We start from the raw sequence: 10,072 nt of genomic DNA on the forward strand, positions 1-10,072 counted from the left end.
CACTGGAGGGGGAGAGAAAGGAATAGCCAGAAACATCACCATAGAAAGCTTGTAATTCTGTCTTCTGCCTATAACTGATTGGAATACCTAAAATGAGTCTACAAAGTGTCCAGTGAAGGAGCATTCCTGAAGAGCCTCTGCAATACATAAGACTATAGGTAAAAGCTTGAACCACATCCAGGTCTCCAGAGATGGGAAATTCCCACTTGAAAGGATGAGCAGACCAGCCTGGAGCAGCTAGAAGATCAGAAGATACTTCTTGAAAGAAAGACCTACAGGAAAAATACAAAACAATAGAGGGAGATGGACTGTTATTACAAAAACAAACAAGTTGCTTGCCCAGGTAACAACAAGGCTAGTGTTCAGGTCCCCTCACTGCAAACTCCCTTCCAAGAATAAGATTCTATGGGAATACACGCTCTGATTGGTGACCACGCTCGTCACTGATAAAGTGAAGTGAGGGAAAAACAGCAAGGAAGCGGTGAGGTAAGTCCTACAATGTGGAACATGAAGCGTTCAGCTAATAAAAAGAGAGGGCATATGCACAAGAACACCCACACTTGCAGATAATACCCACTTGACCTGGCTTCAATGACTGGATGATCAGAGCTCAACCAGAAGAAGAAAGAAGAGGAAAAAAAAAGTAATCTGGTACAATTTGATGAACTGACCTACACCTATGGATGCAGTAACTCAAAAGAGAGAACAAATCCTTACAGTAATAATAATTCCCACGCCCTCCACACACAGAGTAGACAGGGATGGGTAACTTGGACATTGGCTACCCAATATGTGGGGTGGGGGGAGCTACAAAGGCAAGAAGTGACTGACTTATAAGCTTTCAAGCTGGACCCTAGAGCCAGGTAGCCTGAAGGAAGGCAGAATCTCCAATGAGTAGTATCTAATTTGTCTAGATAGAGCTGATGAACTGAAATGCAGATGCAATAGTGAATAATTGTTATCAGGACTGATTTTGAGGGTTGGAAATGTAAAGGTAGACATTTTATAGCAAGGAAGGGAGTGATTAACTTTCCAGTCTAGGAGCAGAGGTCCCTAGGACCATCAAGATACTACTCAGAGAAGCAGTGATGTCTGAGATGGAGACAGAGACGATGATGTGGAGCAATGGAGCAGCTGGGGACTTTAGATCCAGAGAGGGAGAGCGATTGTGTGCTGAAGATTTGGTGGGGTGGTGGAGTGTAGGGGGCAGGCTTGCAGGGTATACCCTTTGGTTGGTTGATAATGCATGGAGGAGATTTTAACCATGGCAATGAAACAATATACGATAGAATGAATGTAAAACTAATGTTCTCCCGTGTAAACTATCATAGAATTCACAGTAAAACATTAAAAAAAAAAAAGTTCAGGGCCTCCACTTGGGCTGAGTATCTGTGTGCATGCATGGCAGAAGAACCCAGCAGCAGTGAGGGTGCGGGGTATCCACAGGGCTCAGACTTTCCCTCTATTCACCAGAATGGAGGTGGGCAAACTGTAGACACGCCAATTACCAGATACCAAAGAAAAAAAGAAAATCAGAACAAAGCAAAACTAACAAAATATGTTGTTCACCTTTGTCCCAAGGTTCCCCGCAGCATTTTTCCATTGTATTTCTGCTCCACTTTGTTTTGTCTTGCCACTTGGTGTCGCCCAGGATGTTGGTTCAGGCCACCGAGCCTGGCCCGGCATATTTAAAAGTAAGCGATTTTTACTTCAGCTCCAAACTCCACAAGTTATAAGCCTTCAAACCTTTAAAATATCCCTATTTCTGTGGTTCCGAGTTTTGGAGCTCTGCCCTGGATCTGTTTTGCCTGGTATTCTGTCTTATTGCTGATGGCGAACTTCATTGCACCTCCACCTTAGCTGCCATCAAGCCCCGCCTCTACAAAGTCCTAATAGCTTTAAGAAAACCTATTTGCTTAACAATTCAATGTGTGTGCATTATTTGATAAGAACTGTAATTCAATAACTGCTGATTATGTTCGAGTTTTATTTTTTTATCTCATTGCTTACTAATATATCCTAGTTTAATTTGAAAGAGTGAAGAATTATTGATTGATTATTTCTTCTTGCATCTTGTTTTATTATTATCATTCATTTTCTTGATAACTTCTGCCATGACTCCCCACCTCCTAGTATATTTTAGAAGGTTTGTTGCTATGGTCGGAACCAGCACTATGGCACTTAACAATATCAACATGCCTCAAGTATAATAGACTTAAAATAAAGCAAAGTCTGTACTTTTAGCTTGCCTGGTGCTTTCTGAATATGGATGCTTACAGAAACTGCATTTTTATTTCTCGTGGTATATGACTTTTTCTGTTCCATGATAGGAATTGAAGATAGTCAATTCCATTCAACAGTGTGGTTTCTTTGCCTTGAAACTTTATACAGTTTAATATTTATTGATTATTTTATTTATTTTGAAATTCAGAAACTAACATCAATATTTTCCCTTGAAATAATAGTTTATGATCATTAAAACAGTTGTAGCAATAATAATAATATTGTCAGAAATAAAATGTGGATTTTAAATTTTAGATGGTTTAGTTTTCTTTAATGGAGTCCCTAAATGGTGACAACAGTTAAGAACTCATTTATTAACCAAAATCTTGGGTGTTCAGATCCACTCAGTGGTGCCAAGAATGAAGGGCCTGGTGACCTACTTCTGAAAGTTCACAGCCATTAAAAACTCTGTGATTCCTACCCCCTCAGTACACATATGGATGGGCAACTTAGACATTGGCTACCCAAAATGGGAGGCGGGGGGCGGCTACAAAGGCAAGAAGTGGCTGGCTTACAAGCTTTCAAGAGGGAGCCTAGTTCCAGAGGGTGTGGGGGAATGTGGACTCTCCACTGAGTGGTTTTCAGTATGTCTGGACGGGGCTGATGAAAGGAGATGGGGATAAGACTTGTGTGGTACAATAGTGAATAATTGCTATCAGGACTGACTGTGAGGATTGGAAATGTAAAGGTAGACAGTTGGTTTTGCAGTCTAGGAGCAGAGGTCCCTGGGACCATCAAGAGAGAAGAGTGGAGTGCGGGAACCTACCCAGAGGAGCAGTGATGCCAGAGATGGAGGCATACATATGACGTGGAGAGATGGAGTGGCTGGGGACTCTAGACCCAGAGAGGGAGTGGGGCTGTGTGCTGATGACGAAGGGGCAGGCTTGCAGGGTGTACTATTTGGTTGTTTAATGATGCATGGAGGAGATTGTAATCATGGCAATGAAATGAAATATGATAGGATGAATGTAAAGCTAATATTCACCCATGTAAACTATCACATAATTCACAATAAAAACTTAAAAACAAACAAACAAAAAACCCTCTGTGGTCTGTGATTCTACTCTTACATGCAGTTGGTTATCATGATTCATAATTCAATAGCAACTGGTTTATTTGCTTTTCTTTATAATTGAGTGAATGTATATGTTGGAAGGATTTTTGTTTTTAAGTGCTATCCAGTCATTTTTGACTCATAGCGACCCTGTATAGGGTTTGTAAGGTGCGGTTGGTAGATTTGAACAGTTAACTTTGTGGCTAACAGTCCAATGCTTATCATAACTACAGCACCGCACCAGGACTCCATTGGAAGGGGTATAACCCTGAAAAAAATGGCACCAACCATCCTTCCCAAAATGCAATCTCCTCCCCTGGGTTTGGTAAATTATTGCAATGGCCACACAGAATTCAGGCACCATATCACAGTTATGGGGTTCATTAGGGATGATAACAGGATTAGAAAATGCTGAGGGCATAGTTCTGGCAGCCTCTCTTCAGCCATGCCCATAGACAGGCCTCTGTCTGCCTGGCAAATTTTATAAATTTATTTTAGGAATATTGACAAATGTCCAAAGGACATACCACAACACCATAAGCCTCGTTCCAAAGGCACTTGGCTCAAGCTCTGTGGGTCAGCAAACCTAACCCTCCCAATTAAGTGCTTGGAGATAACCCAGTCTGAATGCAAGCTTCCTGTCCAAAGTTACTCAGATTTACTTCCTCTTTGGGCTGGAAAATCCACTGACGTATCTTGTGCATTGACTCATAATTTTATTGTTGCTTCTGCTCCTCTGCCACTCTTCTGGTGTAACAGCTTTCTGTCCCTGGGTGAGGTGATTCAATGTAAAGGGATCTCCTGTCCAAAGGACATGTTTTACTTCTGGATCTTTTTATTTGACGGTTGTGAGATCCTCCCTCTCGCTTCTGAGGTAACTCATTTTAAACCCACATTAGAGTTACAAGTACTTACAACCCCAGGTAAGTCTGTCAACAATCACAACTAAATCATATAATTCTGTCAGCATCTTCTCCCACCTCCACTTACCCAGACTCAGCAGGGCAAAAGAACAAAACAAAAGTCATTTTGTGGGAGTTACAAGGTTTATGGGTAGAGGAGTCATGTAAAATAATTCACTGCACTGCATACCCTTATATTTCATAGGTGTAAATACAGACAAGTTTGCCCTCCCAATTATAGGACTGGACATATTTAAGGTAAGGCAAACTCACTCTCAGCAAGAAATAATAATACTATTTAATGTTTTTATTACTTTTTCAAGTCTTCAAAGTAAGCCATCTTCTTATCTTTCATGTTTGTCCCTCCTCTCTCTATCTTAATTACATTTAAAATATATTAATATATTTAGGGTGTGGCACTATAGGATAAGCACTAGACTGCTGGCCACAAGATTGTTGCTTCAAATGCACCAGTTACTCCTTTGAAACCATATACAGGGTCTCCATGAATTAGAACTGACTCAATGACACACCAATGAACTCAAATCATTTTGTAATACATGCGTAGAAATTAATATTCTACTTTCTTATATTCAACAGAATGTAGATACTGCATCTTCCTACACTTTTAAAGGCTGTAGATTCTATGAGACACAACATAATTCTTCTAATATTTACTAGTGGAATATCAGTGTAGTATAAGGAGCTCTGGTAGCGTAGTGGTTACGAATCGCGCTGCGAACCTTAAGGTCAGCGGTTCGAAACTACCAGCTGCTCCACGGGAGAAAGATGAGGCTTTCTACTCCCGTAAAGATTTACACCCTCGGAAACCCTGTACAGGGTCGCTATGGGTCGGAACCGACTCGATGGCACTTAACAACAACAACAACATATATGCTAACTAAGCAGCTTTCCATTCAATGCAATTGAAAGGGGAAAGGAACAGAATCAAAGAGATGGAAGCCAGAACCAGTGATCTGGAAGACAAATCTCTTAATTCTGCTAAGATACAAGAGCAAGCAGAAAAAAGGATAAAAAAAGAAAAACTTAGGAGACTCTAAGATTCATGCTGGAGAACATGAAGAGGAACAACTTAAGAATTATTGGCATTCTGGAACAGGAAGTATCAGAGAAGTCCACAGAGGAGATAGTTGAAGAGCTTCTGGAAGAAAATTTCCATAATATCCTGAAAGATGAGAAGATAAACATCCAAGAATCAATTATTTTTTAATATAATACTCAAGCCTTTAACAGGCTAAATGAGTATTTTTGTAATATGCTCCAAGTGTCTTAAAATGTTACTGCTGCCACTATATACAATCCATATGTAATGTTATTGAGGATGGTTACTATGTCTGTATGCTTTTCTGAATTCCTTCTCAGGCATTTCCAAGGCTTGCCCTCCTTCCAGAATAGTGTCCAGATCTAACTCTAAGTCATTTGTCTCAGACATTTTATCTTGTTTATGGACATGTGCTGTTATGGTCATCTTCTTTTTCTTCTTGGACATATTTAGTGTTTATCTGTGGCCTTAATACTTAATTGAGTATGTGTTTTGGCATTTTTTATGCTTTCTGATTGCTTCCAGCAAGATGTGATCAGGATGTGGGCTTCCCTTTTCCCTCTTCTTATTGCTTAACTCAGAGTAACTTTCACAGGTGTTGTCTGTTTCCCTGGTATATGGCAGTTGGTATTGGTTCTTGCTTGGGTTTTGGTGTTTTACAGAGTATCATTATAGCTAGGCTTCTGGCAGCAGTTGCTTGTGTAATATATGGAGCGTTCCAAAAGTAGAAGGGGGAGCATATAACAGCAAAATAGCACCAGAGGGGGAAAAAAAAAAAAAAAAACAAGAGGAAAAAAACAAAAACATCAATAACAAAAGCTAGACTGACTACTGTAGTCTATAATCACAGAAAAGGGAGAGGAGGGAGAGAAGAAGAGAAAATAAATCTGTGGCTTAATATGAGTATGACTTTAATGTCCTCTCTTCAGCCTCTTGCTTTCAAAGCTGCCTGAGAGATTTCAAGATGCCAATGTTGGTTGTTATGCTATACCTCAGGCTTTAATTTAATTTTCAGCCTGTTTTGTTCTTAAACTCTCTTTCCCTCTCTACAGGCCTGTTCTGCCCTTTCCCATATTAAAAAAACAAAACAAAAAATGTTTAGGGTCTGCTCTTGGGCTGAGCATCTGTGTGCATGTGTGGCAAAAGAACCAACAGTGGTGGTGGGGGGGGGTGTCCACTCGCTCAGGCTCCCTCTCTAGTCACTAGAATGGAGGTGCACAAACAGTGGATGTGTCAATGACCAGATACCAAAAAACAAAAGAAATCAGAAGAAAGCAAAACTGACAAAGTGTATTGTCCACCTTTGTTCCAAGGTTCCTATGGCATTTTTCCATGGTGTTTGTGCTCCTCCATTTGGTCTTGCCTTTTGGTCTCACCCAAGATGTTGGCTCTGGGCCTCTGGCCTCCAAGCCTGGCAGATTCAAAAGTAAGCGATATCTTACTTCAACTTCAAGTTCCACAAGCTATAAGCCTTCAAACTTTAAAAATATTCCTATCTCTGTGGTTCCGGGTTTTGGATCTCTGCCATGGATATGCTTTGCCTGGTATTATGTGGTATGACTGATGGTGAACTTCACTGCACCTCCACTCTAGCCACCATCAAGCCCTGCCTCCTGTCTGTATGTTTTTGAAGATAAAAAGAGAAATGCTTTGAAGTGGTCTTCTCAATCCTGTGATTATAAGTAGTTTATTCTTTTATTTATAGCTGCAAAACTTTTATACCTCTTTCCCAGGATTATGGAAAGTATATTGGAATTAGGTAAAAACTCATTATGTACATTATTGATATGAATACATGGTAAAAGCAAAGATTAATTGAGTCATGCATGTAGGATACCTTATCTTATATATGAATCATGCATGTAGGATACCTTATCTAAGTAACTGAGGTATTGTATCAAATTTAATTACATCATATTTTAATGACAGTAACTATTTTTCCAACATGACAGCAGAGACTAACTCTTTTATTTAACCATTTTTGTTTTATTAAACACTTTAAGTGTCAGAGGAGCCCAAAATTTGGAACCTAGAGAATCAAATGGAAGTCTGGATAATTAGATAGGCTCAAGGCATACCCTAAAATTATTCAGCCTAATTAATATAATATAAACAACCCATTCCTTAATGGGCTTATAATCACAGGCATAAAGCTTAAGAAGTACAACACATATTTTGGGGGAACACAATTCAACCCATAACAAAGATCAACACACAAAATTCAGTTGGTTTTCTTTACATTAATAAGGAGGACTTCAAAAAGTAAGTCAAGAAAACAATATCATTTATGATAGCCACCAAAGGATAAAATACCTAGGATATAAAAATAAAACAGTAAAATGAAAACTATAAAATAGTACTGTAAGAAAATAAGAGACCTATATAAGTAGAAGAACATGCTCATGGATTGGAAGGTTTAATATTGTGAATATGTCAATTGTGCTCAAAGCAATCTCTATATAATGTGATCGTTATCCAAATCCCAACAGCACTCTTTTTTCAAATGTAAAAACCATTCACCAATTATTTTAAAAATTTGAAATTATTATATATATATATATATATATAAAAGCTTTTATTGTGTGATAATTTACATGGGAGAACATCAGTTTTAATCATATTTTGTTTCATTGCAATGATTACAATCCCCTCCGTGCATCATAATTTAACAGTATTGGATTCTATTCTATTGTTGTTTGTTTTTCTTTGGATGTACACAAAGCACTCAGGAATACATAATCATTTAAACAGCAAACCTGTTTCCTGGCCATCAGCATACAGCATTTCTCTTTCCATGACTCTAGAATCCTCAGCTGCTCTATCTCTCCATTCCATCACCACTGCCTCCATCTCTAGTATTCCTGTGTCTCTGGTTAGGGTCCCAGGTTCTACTCATGCTCTTCTCCCTTGATGGCCCTAGGGTCCTCTGTTCTTGAAATGTAAGATTAACTACTCCACCCTTTATATTACAAAACATCTACCTTTACAGTTGTGACAATCACCATTAGTCATGATAAGGATTACTCACTATTGAATTAAAAGAATCCTATTCCCTTCTCCTTTCACCAGACTAATCTAGACAAGAGGAAAAGTATTCAGTGGGGATACTACCTTCTCCCACACACTATGAAACTAAACTCCCTCTTGAAAACTTGTTAGGTAGCTACTTCATGCTTTTATAACCCTCTATCCCAATTTTAAGTAGCCAATGTCTAAATTGCCCATTCTTATTAACCCTGTATATCGAGGGGTTAGGTTTGATCCTTGATGTGAAAAATCCTTCCCTTTCAGTTGGTATTTTGAGCTACCACATCCATAAGCATAGGTCAAGTTCATCAAATTGTAGCAATTTATACTTGCTACCTTTATCAAATTTCTTTATCTTCCTTTAGTCAAGCTCTGATCATCAACCCATCGAAGCTAGGTCAGATGGGTACTATCTGCAAGTTTGAGCATTCTTGTGCATCTCCCCCGACTTTGTATCAGCTGGATGCTTCACTCTCAGCTCTAGCTCTCCTTGGCTATGTCCTTGTCCATAGGCTCAGGAGTTACCAAGTCTCTCCAAACATTAGACAAACCAGCTCTTCCTCTTGTGTCTCTCATCTCAAGGTTCACAGGAGTCTATGGAACATATTCGAACTCAGGCCAAATCTTCATTACTGACTTTCCCCTACTTCCACTCACATGTAGACCAATATAGTTGCCAGCGAGTTTACTATATGCCTGCTCGTGTGTTCCTTTTGAGTTTCAGTCTTGAAAGGGGGTTTTTCCTGAAGGGACTTGATGCTTGCCTTTGTGGTTCCCCAGAAAATAGCTTGCTTATTCTTGTAATAGGCAAAAAGAATGACATTTTAATTTTTGTTTTTCCTGCTGGTCTTTCTTTCAGGAAGTATCTTCTGTTCCTCTAGCAGATCTTGGCTGGTCTTCATGTTCTTTCAAGTGGATATGTCCCACCTCAGAAGGTTCTGGATGGGGCTCTGGATTCCACTTAAAGTCCTGTATACTACAAGGGCTCTGCCAGAAGCCTGTTTCACTGGGCAAGTTCTAGAACCCCTTTTAGATATTCCAATCAGTTATAGGCTGAAGATTGGCTTACAAGCTTTTCTGTAATCCTATTTCCTGATATTCCTGTCTATCCCAGTCAAGTGTCTGTTTTACTATACTAGGCAAGGGAAACAAGTATCCATAAGACCATCAAGCATCTTAACATTATTTCCTCTCTTTTACCCATTCAGATTATGCCTCGATCTCTGTATCACGGCATCCTGCTGTTCCAAGGTTGATCATGTACCACTATTTAACTTTGTCCCATTTAGCCCATGCAAACCTACCTAAGTATTCCTCTGTCTACTTTGTTCTTCCACCCCCCTCTCTTTTCTTGTGTATTGCCCTCCCCTTCCTTATATATTGCCCTCCCCAATACCTGAACTATGATATGTCCTGAACTATGATATGTCTGTCCCCTAACCTGTGCTCTACCATCTGCTCCCTCCCACCCCTTGTAACCAACAAATATATTTTTTCCTTTTAATATGGGTATTGGTTTCTTAACCTTTTACAATAATGGACTTATATGATATTTGTCCTTGAGTAACTGACTACTTTCATGCAGCATAATGTCCTCAGGGTTCATCCATGTTATGTGATGGTTTGCAGCTTCATTGTTATTTTTCAAGGTAGCATAATATTCCATTCCAACAGTATTTGGAAATGAAAGAGACCTCCCATAGCTAAATATTGAATAGTTGCCAGCGAGTTTACTATATGCCT

This window comes from Chrysochloris asiatica, unplaced genomic scaffold (assembly GCF_000296735.1).
Source record: "Chrysochloris asiatica unplaced genomic scaffold, ChrAsi1.0 scaffold00244, whole genome shotgun sequence".
Lineage (NCBI taxonomy): Eukaryota > Metazoa > Chordata > Mammalia > Afrosoricida > Chrysochloridae > Chrysochloris > Chrysochloris asiatica.